Below are 20,142 nucleotides of genomic sequence, written 5' to 3' on the forward strand. Positions count from 1 at the left end.
CACATTTCACAGATGGGAAAGCTGAGGTTCAGATAATGCTGAAAGTCACATGGCTGTTAAATGCTAAAGTCAGTTGTAACAGTTACGTTGTTCTCATCCCAAAGTCTATTCTTATTCAGTTGCCCATAAAGATAGTTGAGAAGGAAACGTTCTATAATAATTGAGGTCCCTTGTGCCCTGCACTTGGAAATCATTCTCAGCGGAAACATTCTTCTTATAAACAACGTTAGCTTTATGTGACCAAATCATGTGTCTGGTGTGATTTTCAGACTCTTGCCCTGGGTGCTGAAATATCTATCGCACACCCTGAAAGCAGCTCTTTATCGACATTTGAGAGCTGTTGCTTTGGGTGAAGGCTATGCCCAATGGGGGAATGTTGATTCCATTATGTCCCTTGCACCTTCCTGTCAGTGTGTTGATCATGTCATATTCTCTTTGGGAGTGCTCTAGAGTTCAAGTTGCCTTGAAACATGAAAGCAGGGAGAGCCAGAGCCATGGTATGTGTGAAGGTATGAGAGGTGTGCACCCCTCTGGGGATGAGCAGGCAGTGAGGTCCAAACCTGAGAGACTGACTGGTTTGTGTGGTTGGAGCTGGGAGACTTCCTGAAGCTCAAGGCAGCTCTCTTTCCAAATCCATCTAATCTCCAGCTGGATGATGGCTTAGATAGAGACATTAGGGAGTAGGCAGAGCCAGGCTGCTTTGGGAATGAGATAAAACTCCATTTCTCTGGAATTTATACCTAATCATGGTCATATCTACCTATGTGCAGCCCATTTGAAAGGAAATATGTTTCTGTTTAACCCAACTACAACCCACTGCTACTAATAACTAATATTAATATCATGACCATTTACAAAACACTTTTATAGGTTATCATCTCATTTGGTTATTCTGGAAAATTCTGGGGTGCATATTTTCTTTCCCTTTCCCTCTGGGGGAACTGAGACTCAAATAGTGAAGTGATTTGCCCAGGATCACCGAGCCGGGCAGTGGGACATGTGTGGAGAAGCATACCTCATCTTTGGGCAAGGCCACGGATCCTTTGGCCATATCAACCTGCCTCCTTGACCACACACTCATTACCCTTATGGAACCTGAAAATGCTGGGCTCCCAAATCACGGACCAGTTTCAATAAACAAAAAGGCTGACCTAAGTCTTTTTACTCCTTATGGGTACTCACCGTCTGTCTGAAGCCCAAATGATGGAAACACTCTCTCTCACCGGGGATGACTTTCAAGGATGTGCGGGTGGTTGAGAGCCAGCTGTGCTGCTGAATGCATTACCAGACAATGTCTGGGCTCTGGCCAGATTCCTCAGATTCCTTTTTACTGTTTGTGCATCCTGGTGGGTTTGGTGTGAGTTGCTTTCAGTGGCCAGGCCTGTGGCTTTCTTTTTTTTTTTTTTCTCCTTAGGGGATGGCCCTGACCAACAGGTATGGGAGTGCCTCTGGTCGGCCTGGATGACTGTGAGGTGTAGCTTACACCCTGGAGCTCCCTGGTGGCATCAGGTGAAGTCAGCTGTCTCTGGGTCTTTACCTGAGATCGTACCTTTGCCTGACTTGCTGCTAGCCAGTCCAGCTTCCCTCACCCCCTATCAGTGTTCTCTTAGAGACCTTTCTTGCCAGAACCTTTGCACATGAGTCCTTGTCTCCTACTTTGCTTCGAGGGAGCCTGGACTAAACATAAAGAAGTATGTTCCAGAATCTTCTGCTTGCCCTAGTTTTGTGTTTATTTCCGTGTGTTTGACTAAGGAGTTTCAAAGTTCATCACTTGTCTGACCTTCAGTTATTTAAAATCTCTGAGGCTCTTTTTGAATCTCTAAAATGAAGGATAATAACACCTCTCCAGGCCATGGTAGGAATTTAAATTTTTTTTTTTTAATTTTTAAATGTTTATTCTTGAGAGAGAGAGAGAGAGAGAGAGAGAGAGAGAGAGAGATTGATATCGTGAGCAGGGAAGGAACAGCGAGAGAGCGAGACAGAATCTGAAGCAGGCTCCAGGCTTCAAGCTGTCAGCACAGAGTCAGATACGGGGCTCGAACTAACGAACTGTGAGATCATGACCCCAGCTGAAGTCGGACTCTCAACCAGCTGAGCCACCAAGGCACCCCTAATTTTGTTTTTTTAATGTTTATTTTTGAGAGAAAGAGAGAGACAGAGATAAGGTAGGTAAAGCACTTGACATAATGTTCGTAGGTGGTGTTTAGGTATTATTTCCTATTCTAATATTTTGTGTGGAAATCTCTCTAGTGGCATTCTGGGAAACATGGCCAGGAGAATGAGTCACAGTCACAGAATAATTCTACCATAGCACAGCCTGGTATCTCTGTGAATTTCATAGACTCATAGACAAAAGCCGTTTATGGCATGTAATCCGGTGTCTCAGGGCTTAGCAGACACCGATTGCAAATGCAGTCACATCAGATTAAGCCCCAAATGTCAATAGCAGTGAGCAGACCCCCATTTGACTGGCTTCTTATTGACTCAAGGAAGCCCAACCTTTATAGACTGTGCCCCTCACCCCCCACCCCGCCTCCACGGGGTGATCACGTCCGTCCACGATTCTTCCTCAGCACTTTTTGTGGAGCCTCGACTTGGAGCTTTATGTCCCGTCCTTTCCAGAGTTGCTGATCCCAACCCTGCCACTCCGTTCTCGTTGGCACGGCTGCTGCTAGTGAAGATGGAGAGAGCCCCCCCAAGGAATGTCATTTTCAAAATGGTGCAGAACTGCTTCCCGCAAGGCCTGACATCCTCCTCATTGTGGTTTCTGTGAGTGCAAGAGGATCTTTCTTTTGTATTTTTTTGCGCTCTGCTGGGATTGGCCGTGCGATGCCGTGATTGCTGATGGAGTGCTTACAGCTGCAGAGGGCAGTGCCTGGACTCTGCAGTGGCCAGGCTCAATGATATAATATGCATAGGTGCTGGTAAAGCTGAAACCCACTGCCCTGAGTTGGATAAATCAGGAGTATCGTTACTGCGCCTCAAGGTCAGGGAACCTGATGGCTGCCACAGGTGATGGGCACCAAAAGAAGAGAACTCTTTCCTGTGTGTGTGTGTGTGTGTGTGTAGAGGGCGGAGGAGGTGGAGTGAGATGCGTGGGTGGGGAACAAGAAAAAGTGACAAAGGATCTATAGTGATTTCACCAGCATTTTAATATATTTTCTTAAAAATTATTTTTTTAAATGTTTATTTTTGAGAGAGACAGAGTGTGAGCGGGGCAGGGACAGAGAGAGACACGGAGACACAAAATCCTAAACAGGCTCCAGGCTCTGGGCTGTCAGCACAGAGCCCGATGGGGCGGGGTGTGGGGGGGTGGGGCTTGAACTAATGAATCATGAGATCACGACCTAAGCAAAGTCAGATGCTTAACCGACTGAGTCACCCAGGCGCCCCTTAATATATTTTCAATTAACACCCAGAACGCTTTTCTCCTCAGGACAAATCTCAGGTGGCAATAAGTTCTGGAATCTGCCATCGTGTATAACCATAATCACTTCACCCCTCCAAATTCCAGCCCTGTTGCTGGGTCTTACAGAACAGATAAAGCAATTACTGTATAAAACCACAAGTGACTGTGGCAGCTTCAGCCTGTAAGGAAGTAGCATCATTTCTCTCTGGAGTAAATAGCCTTTTATTTAGCAAAGATGAGGCCCCCAGGGCATGATTTGGGAGGAGGCATTGAAACAAAGAGATTGCTAAGCCAATCAGCATAAAAAATAAATACGGGTTTTGTGGGGGGAGGGAGTGGGAGAGCTGAGAAAGGAGAAGAAGGAACCAGGAGAAATCAGACATTAACCCAGAGTGCACTGCGAGACCACAACCTATTAGACCATCACCAGTGGCCAGATGATGTTCAAAGACAAGATTAAGGTTGTTCTGTGTTTGTGTTTTGTTTTACTGCTTGCTCGGTGCTGCTAGGTAATGGCCTGAGGTTAAGCCTGTGTCCCGTGGTGTTTCTGGGAAATCAAGAGAAAGAGTTTGCTCCAGATCGGAGAACTAGAATGCAGAGCGAATAGAGTAGCCTGGAGAGACTGAGAACTTCACTGGGGAAGGGAGAAATCAGAAGGGGAGCCTTTGGAGACTCACGGAGATATTTCGGAAGAGACTGGGTTTCCATTAACCATGAGATGGGCAGAGTGTCAGCCAATTTTATGTAATTCTCAGGAATAAGGTGACCTCAAGTGATATCTGGATAGCAACCTAAGTACCCCCTCTTGCCATCTTTTATCCACCTCAGCCCATCAAACTTGGCTGTGTGTGTCTGAATCCCACTGGTTTCTAGGTTTTAGCCCTCTCCAGAAGCCCCGCAGATCCCGAATAAGTCACTGGATACAAATGGCTAAGTGGGAAGAAAATGTGTGTAATTGATGTGGTGAACAAGCAAAACTCGTAGGGGGTAATCAGAGCCAGCTTATTCCCCCCCCCCGCCCCCCAAACAGTGCATAAAATTTTTAGGTTGTCAAACAAAATCTATATTCAGAAAGTCCAGCCTATATAAAATATCAACACTCCAACCTTCACTTGAGGTCCAATCTTCTCCCTCCTCCAGTCACACTACTGGTTGGTGGGGAGGAGGGGAGCAGAGACTGGGCAGAGGTGGAGAACAGGAGCTAGAATGTGTTTCTGCCCTTCTAGGGCCAGAATATAGTAACAGAAGAAGGAGAGGTGAAGGAGAGGTGGGGAGCAGAAAAGGTCTCACGTGACTCAAACTCTCTCATGGGTTTGTGGTCTGTGGGCCTGACAGCTTTGATTCTTTGGAGAGTCCCGTCCCTGGAGGCCTTTCATCTGAAGCTCCATTGACCCAAGTAAAGACATTTCCATTATGGCCAATTGCTCACTCCTTCTGTATCCTCCAGATATCCAGCAATATCTTTAGCTTCTCTCCACTAGGGCCTGTGTCCCCCTTTGGGAACTCTTTTGGAACAGGACCAAAGCTGTCCTGTCAAATTCACTCTTGATACAACTCACTTCTGCCCATGGGAAACGTTTGCCCCTTTTCCCCTTGACAAACTCTGAGAGTGTAGGCTGCCTTGTGCAGCCACTTATTTTTTGACTTCTTTGTCAGCTTGTTTTACGTTTGAAGTGAGAGACAGATAGCCGCTCATGTGTTCTCCAACTGTAGTCCTGTTAAAATCCTGTCAGCAGGCTGCAGATGAGCAACACATACTCCCCACCCTTCTAAAATGGCAGAACACAAAGGCTGCATCACCCTGTGCTCTTCAAAGGAAACCTCTTTCCCCAAGTCTGCTGAGCCCAGCTGTTTTTATGCCCTTTATATAAATGAAGAGTCTAAGAGATGTCTCACCCAATCTTGTCACCAACTCTGAAGTTTCTGCATGGAAATAGAAAACAATTTGGATTGTAGCATGTCGACTATGTGCTGTAGCTGATATGTTCCCTCTGATGCACCTTTGCTTCTCTTTGTAATCGGACGTTCAGTTGGGCCATCAGACATGGTGGTTTATATCTGGATCCCAATAGTATGATGGTTCAAGTTTTGTCTTTTTCCCTGAGGAGATTCTTCAATCCCAGGGACAGTAAGGGGATATAAATGGTTAAAGGGAGGAAGGCTTTTTCCTCAGTCCATTTCCCGGAAGCATTTGTGGCTAAGTACCTGTCTCACTAAGCCTCCTTCTTACAATTAAGAAATGGCTGGGGAGCCTCGGTGGCTCTGTCACTTCAGTGTCTGACTCTTGATTTCGAATCAGGTCGTGATCTCACGGTTCAGGAGTTTGAGCCTACATCTGACTTCATGCTGACAGTGTGGAGCCTCCTAGGGATTCTCTCTCTGCCCCTCCCCTGTGCACTCTCTCTCTCTCTCTCTCAAAATAAATCAATGAACTTAAAAAAGACGGGCGCCTGGTGGCCCAGTTGGTTAAGCGACCGACTTCGGCTTAGGTCACGATCTCACTACTTGTGAGTTTAATCCTCGCAATCAAGCTCTGTGCTGACAGCTCAGAGCCAGGAGCCTGCTTTGGATTTCGTCTCCGTCTCTCTGTCCCTCCCCTGCTCGCACTCCGTCTGTCTGTCTGTCTCTCTCTCAAATATGAAATAAAAAACAAACCAAAACCAAAACCAAAACCAAACAAACTAAAAGAAATGGCTAACGGTTCTCCTTTTTGACTCTTAGTAGAAGGGCAGCACACACTGACGTTAAGGTACATTAGGATGTGTGTATCTGATTGGGTTTTAAAATGTTTTTCTAAGTGTGGTATCATGAACCTTCCATGTTACTATCCAGCAGAGTACAGAGAAATACTGTAAAGCTTTGTAAGCGTAGAGCAAGGCAGAAAGTGGTTTTTACTTCTCGCTTGCTCTTCTCTTCCTCCTACTTGGAAAATACACCTTGATTTTCATTTGCGCTGAGCTTTTCTTATACAAAGTAGTGGCCTTCATTTTGAAATTTGGAATTCGTTGCGATGCGTGGCTTAGAAGCTGTGTTCTGAAATCGGTGAAAGTTACGTCAAATTACAGATTTAGCTTGTGCAGTGTGGTTGCCGGAGAACCCGGAGAAGTACACTCAGAAACAGAGCCTACGCTTTGGACCCCAAGTGTCCCCCGAGATGTAGCTCTCCTAAATTGGCCTACTAGGTGGAGATTAATGAGGAAGGTGGTGTGTGTATGTGTGTGTGAATGTACCGTTTACTCACCCAATCAGTTTCAGTGAGGTAATACAGAGAAGGCAGAAGAAGCAGCTACGAGGGAGAAAAGTGGACAATGGGCACAGATAAACTTCTGCTCCATTCAGCCGTGCAAATTAGAACATAATACTAATTTTCTTAAAAAGGTCAGGCAGACAGTTTAGTAAAACAAACACCCGACAAAATCCTCCCTGCCATCTGCTTGGAGTCTGAGGCCTTGTTTAGTTTTACCTCCCCTTGTTATTAGCCACATGACCCTAGGTTATTTACAACCTCTCTGAGCATCCCGTTTCTGCCTCTCTGAAATGGAGGCAAACCTATCTGTCATGCCGAAGTCTCATGTAAAGGGTCCACTGTTCATGAAGTTCCCCGCGCCCTGCGCAGGGGGGCCTTGCCGTAAGGCATTATGGTCGAGTGACAGTTGACGTGATGGAGATCTGGAGATCTGGCGCTGGGACTTCAGGGTCTTGAATCAGGTTTTCAATTTCAATTTGAACATGTGCCCACTGGCTGTATTGACACAGCAGAAAGCCAAGGGCAGATTTGACAATGATTTGTTTAATTTGATTGATGTGGATCGCAGAAGTGGGCCATTCGGTCTGCAGAATAGCTAGGCTGTAATGATCTGATATTGGCTATCTACATTCATCAACCTAAGTGGGTAATTAGCAAAACACCATTTGACTTTGTGATGTATAGACAGTAATTGTGACTGTTTCCCAATTAAAAATCTCATCCAAAGTCGTGACTTTGGTTGTCACATCTGTGCAGATGATTTCCACATTTGTTCCTACCTCCATCTCTGAATTCTTTCTTAAAAGACTTTTATTTTTCCAGCACAGCCATCAGGCATCTTCTACACACACATTTTCCCTCATACATCTGCCCTTCTTCTATAATCCTCATTTCAGCAGTTCCCACCATGGTCGAGGTGAACTCTGACCTCTCCCTACCCCGCACCTTCCACATTCTATTAGTGCCAGATTCTATCAGTTCTATGAAGTATCTTCAAATCCTCCCCCTCCTCTGTAATTCTACAGCCCTGCTATCCTACGACTTCATCAAGGCCCCACCTATGGTGACAAACCCTGTAATTGGCCTTCCTTTTCCTCATTCCAATCCATCCTATACATTAATGCTCTCATCTTCCTTTTCTTCTGCTCCACAAATCCCTGGGGGATTCTCCTTGCCTGTAGGATGGAGCCCGTATTCTTCCAACTGGCGTCCTAAGCATGGCAAGGCCTGGCTCCAACCTGTCTTTCCAACTTTATCTTGTCTTACTCACCTTCATGCACACTTCTGAGCACTGGATCCCTAGTTCCCTGCCCTGACTCATGCCCTCCTAGCTGCTCTGCTGTCTCACACAAGTGTTTTTCTGGAAGCTTGCTCCCCTCATTCAGCTCCCTAAACACCACTCTAAGGGCGACCTAATCTTCAAGAGCCATTCAGGTGCCACTTCCTCACTGCCCTCCTTTAGGCTTTTTGTCTCTGATCTGTACTCCAGTACATGGTAACAAGAGTTGTCCTACTTCCTCCTCTCTAGACTGTGAGTTCCTCCAGGGCAGGCTTTGTAACTAGTCATCTCGGTATTCAACAGGGTCTCCATAGCTTGCATATAATGGTTGCTTCTTAAATAACCATTGAATAGATGAATGTCTATAAAGGAAGCAAGCTTTCCAGTCTATTTGTTTCTACTTTCTTGTGCGGAAAGCATCCACTTATTTGGATATTGGAAACTCATGTGTTTGGAATATTTTCCTCTGGGAATGCTCAATATGTTCCTATGGCTGTGTTCTTTGTGATGATGTGGGTCCTTTATCAGTGGTATGTGGCACTAATTATAGGGAAGAGGAAAGGAAATTCTAGAAAGTAGTTCACTGAAGAGGAAAATGAGCATTAAAATTCTTACTGTAAGTGGAATAAATAATATGTTTGCTGAGAAGGACATCTTGAAAGGCAACATTTTCTATTTTAAGAGAAATAATAATAACTTAAAAAAGTAACATCTTAGTATTTTTTTTAGGAGAAACTGAATTTGTAAGAACTGTAGAATAATCAAATCATTGAGAAATTGAGCTGGACTTTGCCTAGAATTCGGTAGCCACTGGGTTTGACAGGAGAGGGAAAAATGGCTGTTGGGCTTGAGAAAAGGACTAATGGAGACAAATTACAGGAATGGTAATCATTTTAACGGAACTTTGGAGTGATGAGCGTTCTAAGCTGATGGCCAAGAAAGAATTCTTTGGTGCAAAAAGGTGATTTTATTAATGCACGGGGACAAGACCCATGGGCAGAAAGAGTGGCACTGGGATTATGAAGACTGACTGATTATATACCTGGGAGTTGGAGGTAAAGTCAAAAGGGAGGCCTCCGGAAGGACTTTCATATGCTAAAGAAGACTAATAAGATCCCAGAGGCCTTGCTATTGTCAAGCTTAGGTTGTTTTTCCTCTAGTAAGGTATTATTAACTTTAGGCCAGTAGGGGGTTTCTGGAGAAGTAGTCTGTATTTGCCACAAGTACTTGTCAATGGGCTGCAGGTTATAAGGAAATTTCATTTTACCTGCCATTTCCTTCTTGCCTTCGTTCCCACCTCACTATGGAGGGGAGGGTGAGATTAGGGCTCCAGGAAACTTGAGTCTATAGGTTTCTGGAGATAAGACTACTGAAAAGATTGCCTATTTCTTGTAATTTACTAAGACATTTGTAAACTGATGGAGATTCAGGTCCTACATGACTGTGATCTCTATCAGTTAACCATTTGTTTTCTTTTCTTTCCTTTGTTCTTGGGCAGCCAGGAGTCCCTGAGGAATATCACACATATCCCACCTGGTGGGGGTGGGGGGAGGTGCTTGCAGGCTGTCAGCTTGCCTTATGTTCCCACATCACCCATTAGATTGGGGAACACAGTGAAAGAGAATATGGGCAAACCCAAGCATTCATTTTAATGCAAAGGATAGTGTGAAGGATGGGGTGAGATTTGAGGATGGAGGCAGGATTTCATTGGGACACATTTTGTGGGAATAAAATAAAGTGAACATTTAATGGTTTATTCTTAGGCTCAACAAAAAGCCCCAACTCATTAAAATGTTCCACACTGAGATCTCTCCAGGGAATCTGAGTTGGAGCTTTCTGATGGTACAATGGGATTGGTGACGGTGACTGAAGGTGGTCCTGATAAGAGTCTTTGCTTAACATACTACTTTACACACAGTAGCTGTTAGGTTAAATGCTGTTGGGTTAAAAACCAGTATTAACTATTAAATCTTCACAAAGGTTCAGGTGTACATCTGCCTAGAGGCAAGAGAATGAGCTCTATGTACAGTCATTATATGCTTCAGATTTTCCAGAACATCTATTTTTTTTTTTTTTTTAAGTAGGTCCCACTCCCAGCGTGGAGCCCAGGGTAGGGCTTGAACTCAAGGCTTGAACCTTTAGATCAAAACCTGAGCTGAGCTAAGAGTTGGATGATCAACTGACTGAGCCACCCAGGCACCCCTGGAACATCTATGGTTTTAAGTAATTTTGCTATTTTCAATACATGTTTAAATGTAAGACCAAAGTTTTGTGACAAAGTTCAGGACTCAGAGAAAAGCGCTGTTGGACATTTGGTGCAGAAAATGTGGAGATTGTAATTGTGGGGGGGTCTATCGAGGTCCCTTCTGTTGGGGGAATTGATTCAGTTATAACTGATTTTATTGTCTTACAGATACTTTGTAAACTGAGATTGGGTTTGTTGACCATACTAGGGCTAAAACTAATTTCAGGCTCTCCCCACCTCTCTTGTGTCCTCCCCACTTACTAAAACGCAAGGGCTCAGGTTAACAAGGAAATCAGAGTGTCAAGAGGAAGATCACGTAAAGAGTCAACATGTCCCTATTCCCACTTTCATTTGCTCCCCAGTCTCCTGAAGGTGCCCTTGTCAAGGTCCCCACCACCTCCAAGTGGCTGGATCCATTGGCCGCCTTTTACTCTGTATCTTCTCTGACTGGTCAGCAGTATTTGGCACAATTGACGTTACCTCCTCCTTGAACTATTTCTCCCATTTGGCTTTCAGAACGCTTGTCTCCTCCTACCTCACTGGCTGACTTCCTCAGTCTCTGTTGCTGGATCATCATCTTCTCCGCCGCCCTGAAACATCAGTGAGTCCCGCAGCTCAGGCCTTAGACCCCTTCTCTAGCTATACTTACTCTCACTTTCATGACTCAGAAACCATCTACTGACTGATGACTCCATAATGTATGTCTCCAATCCCATTGTCTTCCTCAGCTTCTGCCTTGTGTAAGCAGCTGACTGCCCCACATCTCCACTTGGATCTTTAATAGATATGTCACCATTTCCTCCTAGTTCTTACACAGAGTTCAACTATTTTTCCTTGCCTGAAAACTTTTAAGCTTCTAATTGAGCATATCTATGCTCAGAAGTATGTATAATTATCGTAAATACTTAACATAGCTTATTAAATTCAAAAGAGATGATTTGTTTAACCTCACACATTGTAGCAATCATTAGCCTAATTTCAAAATGATTAAGTAAATATTGGAAATGAATGCCATTCTTAAAAGTCATCACTACCTGTCTTTCACTGTCAATATCGACATTATAAATGATAGGTGTGATTTTCAGGTGATTGCTGGGTGCTTTCTTCTTCATCTCTCAGAGTGATGATGTGTAACCCAAATCCAGCTGAAACCTCAGTGGAGTTTGTATATGTAATTGATAATTTATGTTGGTACAGCTTTTTACAAATTGTTTTTTTTTTTTTAATAATATATCATCTCAGATGCACTGAAAACTCTGAGTTAATTAAAGCAGGTTTCATTTTTTCTTGCCAAAATTGAAGTTCGAAGAGACTGGTGATTTGTCCAAATCCACACAATATAAATGTTGGAGTTGCTTTTACAACCCTGGGTCATCTGACTCCAAGTTCCATTCCTCTCCTGATGCTTTAAGTGATTTTTCCCTTCAAAGCAACATCCAGGAAGTTTTCAGGCAAAAAACACAGTAAAGTCATGAGGAGAGGTATCATTTATTTTATTTGTAATTTTCAGTATCTGCACTATGTAATTTGTAATTTTCATATCTGCACTATTAAGAAAACTGCGCCATACCCTTGACATTTTTCCAGGGTAAGCACCCTGCCTTCGATATTCTACCATGTTGATGCTTCCTAGTTTTTAAAATTATCTTTAATTATCCAAAAGATAAATAAATAAACTGGAGGAATAGGGAAAGAAGCAAATAACATAAACTTTCAAGTCAACATTCCAAATGAAAAGAAATGTTTTGCCACACACATTTGGGCTTATAGTCTGTGATAAGCAGCAGACCGGTGTTCAGCTTCATGCTGCTTTTCTGAAGCCCCTTTATTTATTTTTCATTAATCTGTCTCCCTTGTGTGCCTGGTGCTCAGTAATCTGCTCATCTGTAGCATGATCTATACTATAATCCATCGCTTCTCCCTCCATGCATTTTAATGAAGCAATTTTTGCCTCCTTTACATAACTGCTGTCCCGATTTCATAGTACAACATAACCATTCATTGTCACATCATTGAAAGGAAATCTTTAAAGGAATACCTCAAAATGAGATAGATACAGAATTTTTTATGCCCTCCCCCCCCCCCTTTTTTAGAGGGCTTTGTGAATTCAGCAGAATTTCATCATTTCATGTTCAGTAGATGCCCAGGTTTGGAATTAGATGACCCTGGACACCAATCCGAGTGAGAAGAACATCGGCCCCTGTGCCCTCTTCATGTCCCATCCCTTGGCGGGGTGCTTGGATTTCCTGCCCCATGCCCTGGGGTAGTGTTTGTAGCTGAAGAACCATAGCGGGCTGAGCAGGAAGTGCTTGCTTGTCCTTGCGGTTTGTTTCTGTCTTCCTGCTCGCCTGTTTTGCTCCTCTGTTGCCTGGTCACTGGCCTGGCCTTGTACCTTTTGCTCTGCTCTGCCCACTGGGCTTGGCACACTCCAGGCCTGTGTTTGTCTGCCCGGCTTCTGACCGTTGCTCTCTTTGTGAGTCTCATTCGTGGCCTTGTTCTAATGCTGGTATCCTGGCTAATGTCCGTCTCCTGGCTGTTCTGGGAGCCGGGAAACTCCTTGTCCTGAACTTCTTCCACACCTTGCATCAGTCTGCATTCATTGCTCGTCTTTTCACCCCCTTCTTTTTTTGTAAAAAATTGTTTATTTGGGTTACCTGGGTGACTCAGTCGGTTAAGTGTCCGACTTCAGCTTGGGTCATGATCTTGTGGTTCGACGGTTCAAGCCCCGTGTCGGGCTCTATGCTGACAGCTCAGAGCCTGGAGCCTGTTTCAGATTTTGTGTCTCCCTCTCTGTCTGCCCCTCCCCAGCCTACACTCTGTCTCTCTCTGCCTCTCAAAAATGAATAAATGTTAAAAAAAAAAGTTTATTTATTTATTTTGAGAGAGCACACACGTGCACGAGCAGAGAAGGAGCAAAGAGAGAAAGGGAGAGAGAATCCCAAGCAGGCTCCATGCTCAATCTCACAAACTGTGAGATCATGACCTGAGCTGGAATCAAGAGTAGGATGCTTAACTGGCTGAGCCACCCAGGCGCTCCATCTCTTCATCCCTTCTTAATCCTGCTTTAGATTTCTGGAACATGCGTTCATTCATTCATTCAGCAACCAACTATTAAATGCCTGAGGTGTGTTGTTGATGTAAAGGTAAATAAGATATAGGCTCTGCCCATACGGAATTCACAAACTAGACGATAAACAGACATAAAAAGGGGCAGATCTAGATTCTGTGGGACCTGAAGCTTATACAAATTTGGGGGCCCTTACTAAGAAAAAGAATGCAAAATTCTGAATACTCATTTAGGAAAGGGCCTTGGAAGGGGTCTATATGAGCAGAGGCCCTAAATCTAGCTTCATTAACTACATGGTAAATTCACTTGTGTTTAAAAGGGGTCAAATTCTGGAGTAGAAATAAGCAAGGCACCAAGGAAGGGCAACTCATCCATACCTGGATGTCAGGGATGGTTTCCTGGAAAGGCTATCTGTAATCAGGTTTTTTTTTTTTTTAAGTTTATTTATTATTTGAGAGAGAGAGAGATCGCGTGCATGCACACACACGAGCAAGGGAGGGGCACAGAGACAGGGAGAGAGAGAAAATCTCAAGCGGGCTCTGCATTGTCAACACAGGGCCCGACATGAGTCTCGAAATCAGGAACCATGAGATCATGATCTGAGCCGAAATCAAGAGTCAGACATTTAACCAACTGAGTCCCCCAGGCGCCCCTATTTCTAATCACTTTTAAAGGCTGACTACGTTTTAACTAGATGATGAGCAGGGGAAGGAGAAAGAGGCAGACAGGACATCCATGCAGAGGGTCCAGCATATAGGTGAAGACCACAGTAGTGAGTCCTGGGTGCTGGCAGCAGTGTTCTTTTGCTGGAGTGTAAAGAATGTCATGGGTAGAACGAAACTGTGAGGCTGGAGAAGGAAGCTGGTACTAAAGCCCTGAGCATCTACGCCACAGTCAGGATCTTGGGCTTTTCTTTTTACTTAGATTTTCATCTCACACAGACCACTCTGGCAAGAAAATATGCACGTGTGGATATCAGTTAGGGGATGTGGCAGTTGTTCCAACAAGAGGTGACAGAGCTGTGAACTAAAGTCATAACAGCAGGAGTAAAGAGAAGAGAGAGATTAGATGTAGGACTGATGGAGGGGAGAGAGGAACCATAGACTTTCTACCCTGGGCCAGTGAGCGGATGGTAGATCATCAGATGAGAACGGGGGTAGAGACAGAAGATGGTTTAAAGGGAGACAATATGTTTAGTTTTAGGGCAACTCATTTAGAAAAATGATGTTGAGTCTGAGGCTGGGGCAGAAGTGTGGGCACTAGGGGCAGGTTAAGAAAGCATTCATACACAGGTAGTGATTGAGAGCAAGGGAATGAATGAACTAACCCCGGGGGGTATGGAGATAAGGAAGCACAGGAACTCGGAACGGGAACTTGGGAAGGTGTTGGAACAAACCACAGGGATGTCTGAGGACAGGAGAGTCTGGTGTCATAGCAGCAATAAGAGTAACCAACATCAATCTGCTAAATGCCCTAGTCTTGCAGTAAAAAGATCACAAAATTCGCCTTGGATTTGTCCACAGGAAGTAATGAGAGATGCAGATGAGGTCGTGGTGGGAATAAACCAAATTTCCATAGACTGAGTGAGAGGCGGAAGGAGTGAGGCCAGGGACACTGTAGGGAGAGTTTTGGAAGAGCAACGCTTAAGAGGTTTTGGGCTGTGATTGGCTTCAGTGACTAGTATCCAAGGGCACTTTTTCAAGATGGAAGATACTTCAGTACTTTTCTTTTTTTAAAGATGGTAGATGCTTGAGCATGTTTATAGACAGACAGAGAGGTTAAATATTCAGAAGGTGGGATGACACAAGGCCCTTTTATCTATGACCCTGTCTGCCCCTCTTCCCTGGGAACTCCCAGCTCTGGATCCTGTTTCTCCTTCCAGAAGATGAAATTTGTCCCTTTCCCATTTGGAGAATATAGGTCTGTCTGGTTGGTCTTCAGATCTTTTCTGTTTTCTGTCAACTCAGAGGTTCAGTGATTGATTTACTGAAGGCCCAAAGAAACATAAGAGTGTTTGCTGGCCTGTGGGGGTCCTGAGTCAGCACAGAATGAGAACAGAGGAAGAATAACATTGTTAGCCTCCGACATCCCTCTCTTTCTGTAATCCTTGCTTCCTCATGGACTTGGCTGGCAGGGAACTGTTGGCGTCAATGGGAATAGCCTTATTTTGGGGTGGAAAAAGTTCAGGAAGTGGTCAGTCTGCTCTTACTTCTGCAAACCTGTGACTGAGGCCGCTATTGAAAGCGCCGGTATCCATTCTAGAGGCTGAGGAACTCAAAAGCTCTGTCCCAGAAGCCATCTCAAAGCTGTGGCACTGAGATCCCCATTTGCTAGCAGCCGAGAGCAGAGAAAAGTTGGCATGGACGATAAACGTGAAAATGCTTTATAAACCAGAACATGCTCTACAAACGTCAGTTATTACCTTCCATTCTGAAAGCTGGCTGCAGAAATATTTGCCCAAAGACCCCACAGTAACTCAGAGGCACTTGTATTTCTTTTTAAAGCAAGTGTTTTACTGTGGCATAGGAAACTAAACTTCGTTTTCTGCCTAATGCCCACTTGACAGACTTGGGGCAATAAGAAGTCTCTGACCGTCTCTCATGTACTGCCCAAGTGTGTGTTGGGGCAGGTCTGTTATCAAGTAACCACAACATGAAATGAAGAGAGCTTCTCCACCATGCCTCCTCGATGGCTGTGTGAATAATAAAGAGCCAATAAACATCACAGCGCTAAAGCCCAATTAGTATTAGTGTGGTAAAGACTTTCATCCATTTCAGGGGAAAAATATATGTACTGCTGAGTTATAATCAGCGGAATGATGAGCAATATGGGCAAATAACAAACAAAAACAAAAAGAAAAACATTAGGATTCACGGTGGGTAACACATTTACCATTAGTGCTCAGAAATGGACTGAAGTTAAAAAAAAAAAGAAATTAAAAAAAAAAAAGAAATAGACTGAAGTTAAAACAGGAATATTAAAAAAAAATGCAGGGGCGCATGGCTGGCTCAGTCGATAGAGCATGTTACTTTTGATCTCAGGGTTGGGAGTTCAAGCCCCATGTTGGGTACAGAGATTACTTAAGGGAAAAAACCCAAATAGGAGCATTGTCTTGTGTGGTCTGATTTTTAGAGACAAGGGAATCCAAATCCAATCATTCTTTCCCAAACCGATTTATCTGTATCTTACCTGTTGGTACATGAATATTGAATTCAAGCCTTTGTTCCTGGTTAAAACACACATTCTTGGGAAAAGTAGCATTTAAAATTTTTTATCATTATCCCTAAGTATGAATGAGTTTCTGGTTTTTTCTCTGAAGTACGATGTGGGTTCCTAAGTAGGAGTGGGAGGGGGGGAGAGTCAAGGCAAGGGGCCGCCAGAGATTCAATTTCCCAGTTTGCCTGGGACCAGGCCAGAAGTGGTGGTATTTTACCCCGTACCCATCCTTCTCTGTGGTCCAAGAGCCCCAGTTTTCACTGTGGGTAAACCTGTGTCCTGCCTGAGACCACATTTCTAAATTTCCCCCATCTCACTCCTTCCACCGAGGGTTGCCAATCAGACACAGGCACAAGTTACTTGTAACTCTCAAGAACACTCCTTGAAAAAGGGACAGACCTCGAAGAAGCATTTTTTTTTGCCTTCCTACCTCATTTATCCTTCGTTCTGCTCCGAATGAAGATACGAGGGCCCACAAAAGGCTGGTGCTCTAAGCAGCCACCTTAAAAGCATAAGGATAAGAATGAGCACTCTCAGAAAAGAGCTGAAAGTGACCTCGGTTTCCCCTAACAACAGGGACTTCTCACAGCAGCCCCGCGCGGCTCACCTTTGGGTTTCTTATTACACAAGAAAGAAATAAATCTAAAACCATCCTTTTTTCAGGTCTCTGCCTATTCACGGTTGAACTCAATTCCTAACTGATGCAGATGTAGATACATTTTGTAGGAAACACACACACACACACACACACAAATAAAATTTTAAAACACTGGGCAGAGTTCTGTGTCCATATCTGGATTCCACACCCAAAGATGGATATGGACACTTGGTAAGCTTTCAGAGAAGACCCCTGCACACACATACTCGTATTATCTTGTCCAAGTACATTTATCAGACCCGTGATTGTCTGTTGTATGCCACTGAATCTCCTTGTTTTCAAGTCGTTCGCAATCTGTGATAGATCACACAGATGCAAGCATTATAAAATATTTGAAAAACAATAGCTGCAAAGTCAAGTTAAAAAGACTAGACATATTTGGAGAGAATATAAAAAGTGATACAGAATGTCTACCCGAGAGGATCATTGTGCAAAGAATTTTGACCTGGCAGTTCACATATCATGTGAGAGCAAAACCAGTGGCAAAGATACTGATCTAGAGAGGATTTTTAGTGAAATGGGAGTTCAGAGGTGAATTCACTGAGAAGCCAGGGACACTTACCCTTCAAGGCCCTCATCGACATGGGCTCCTTCTAACGTCTTACAAGATGGGCTAGACGCATGTCCCCGTATTCGTCTGTGTTTCTAACATGTGCAAAAGCAATTCATTTTAATTGCAATCAGTTCAGATCACTGTTTCTTTCCCGTTTGACTTTCCCTGTGTCATACTTCCCCTTTTGTTGGATGGTGGTGGAACAGGTGGGGCATTTCGGGGATCCCAGTAAGAGGAAATTGAGCCAAGGGTACCTTTAGTTTGCATTTAGTGGGACACAGTTATGGGGACCACAAGCACTTCCCTGCGTAGTTACGTGATTCCTAGGCATCTGGCGTGGGAATGGCTTCCAGGAATACTCCTTCTGTCCACCGTAGTGGCATCATGAGCTGAAGGTGTGGAGCCAGAGGTCACACAGAGTGATATCAATGTGCCTTGCGGCTTTCAGTACTAGAAGTGTTTGAACAGCAGAGCAGAACCATGTGTGAGATGTATAGAGCCGGAAGCTACTCCAGATAATTCTTTCAATCATATTTATACTTAAAATTTTTTTTAATGTTTTAGTTACTTTTAAGAGGTGGGGGAGGGGGAGAGGGCTAGGGGGAGAGGAGGACAGAAGATCTGAAGCAGGCTCCGTGCTGACAGCAGCGAGCCCAACATGGGGCTTGAACTTATGAACCCTGAGATCCTGACCAGAGCCAAAGTCGGTTGCTTAACTGACTGACCCACCTAGGCGCTCCCACAATCATTTGTATAATTTTTTATTGTATTTTTAAATTGTGGCAAAATAGACATGCCAGATTTACCATGTTCACCATTTTTTTTTAAAGTTTTTAAGTTTTGTATCTTTTTTTTTATTATGAAATTTATTGTCAAATTGGTTTCCATACAACACCCAGTGCTCATCCCAACAGGTGCCCTCCTCAATACCCATCACCCACCCATCCCTCTCTCCCACCCCCCATCAACCCTCAGTTTGTTCTCAGTTTTTAGGAGTCTCTTATGTTTTGGCTCCCTCCCTGTCTAACCATTTTTTTTCCTTCCCCTTCCCCATGGTCTTCTGTTAAGTTCCATGTTCACCATTTTTAAGTGCACAGTTCAATGGCATTAAGAACATTTACATTATTCTGTAGCCATCACCACCATGTATCCACAAGACTCTTCACCATGCAAAACTGAAACTCTGGAGCCATTAAACAATAGGTCCCCCCCATTTCCCGCTGCCACCGTCGCCCCTGTAATCACTATCCTACTTTCCATCTCTATGAATTTGACTGCTCTAGATAACCTCATGTAAGTGGAATCATACAACATTTGTCCTTCTGTGACTGACATATTTCATTTAGTATAATGTCTGCAAGGTTCGTGTATGTTATAGCATGTGTCAGAATCTCATTCATTTTTAATGCTGTATAATATTCCATCGTATGGGTTTACCACACTTTGTTTATCTGTTCATCTTCCGACGGACACCTCTTGGCTTTTGTGAATAATACTGCTATGAACATGGACGCAAATACCTCTTCAAGACCTTGCTTTCAATTCTTTTGGATATACCTGGCGTGAAAAATCTTATGTGGAGGATTATCTTCTCATTGATGCCTAGTGAAAATGGAAGTTCTCTTCTATAAGGAATATTTTTTAATGCAGTGCGTGCAATTGCAAAAACTCCACATATATAGTCTTTTTCCTTTTCGATGGGAATTGCACAACATAGAATCTATCAGAATTCCTATACTCGCAGGCACACACCTATAGTAGTACTACAAAACACTGATGATGTCCATGTGCGAAGGCCCGTTTTATGTATCCCAGCTATCAAAAAAATATTTTGATCAACCAAACACTGATGTGTCTTTCTATTTTCCCTAGAGGAAATCTTATACATTTTAAATTTTATAAAATGATTCTAATGAAGACTGATCAAACGTTATGGCAGGAGGGGCTGCTAATCTTTAAGTCTTCCCAGGAGAGTGAAAGAAAACGTTTGTGTTCTATCCTTTTAAAGTGGCAAAGAGAGCAAGGGAAAAATACGTACAGTCAAGCTGCCATATGAAAAGAGCCTCACTATTCGTATCCTGGCACACAAATGAGGAGGTTTAATAGAATTTGCGTCTAAATGAGCTTAGAGATCCTCTCATCAACCCCTCTAATTTTACAGAGGAAGTACATAAAGTCCCTGGAGGGTAAATGATGCTGCCAAGGTCAAGCCCTGTGGGTCACAGACAGGCCCCATTGCAGACCTTCTAGTCCTCAGTCTGGTGTGTTTTCTCTCTGTCACGTTCATGTTAGATGTGGTGGGGAAGTTTTAGACAGAGTTGTTCAATGCCATATTAATACCATTTTACGAAAATGGATTTAGAAATTTTTGCTGGAGGTTTAAAAATACTGAGTCAGTTCTCATTTATTTGGGTTGGCTTGAGCGTATGGCCTGCCTGAAGGTTTCAGAAAAGGATAGATAAATTTTC

This window comes from Prionailurus bengalensis, chromosome A1 (genome assembly GCF_016509475.1).
Source record: "Prionailurus bengalensis isolate Pbe53 chromosome A1, Fcat_Pben_1.1_paternal_pri, whole genome shotgun sequence".
Lineage (NCBI taxonomy): Eukaryota > Metazoa > Chordata > Mammalia > Carnivora > Felidae > Prionailurus > Prionailurus bengalensis.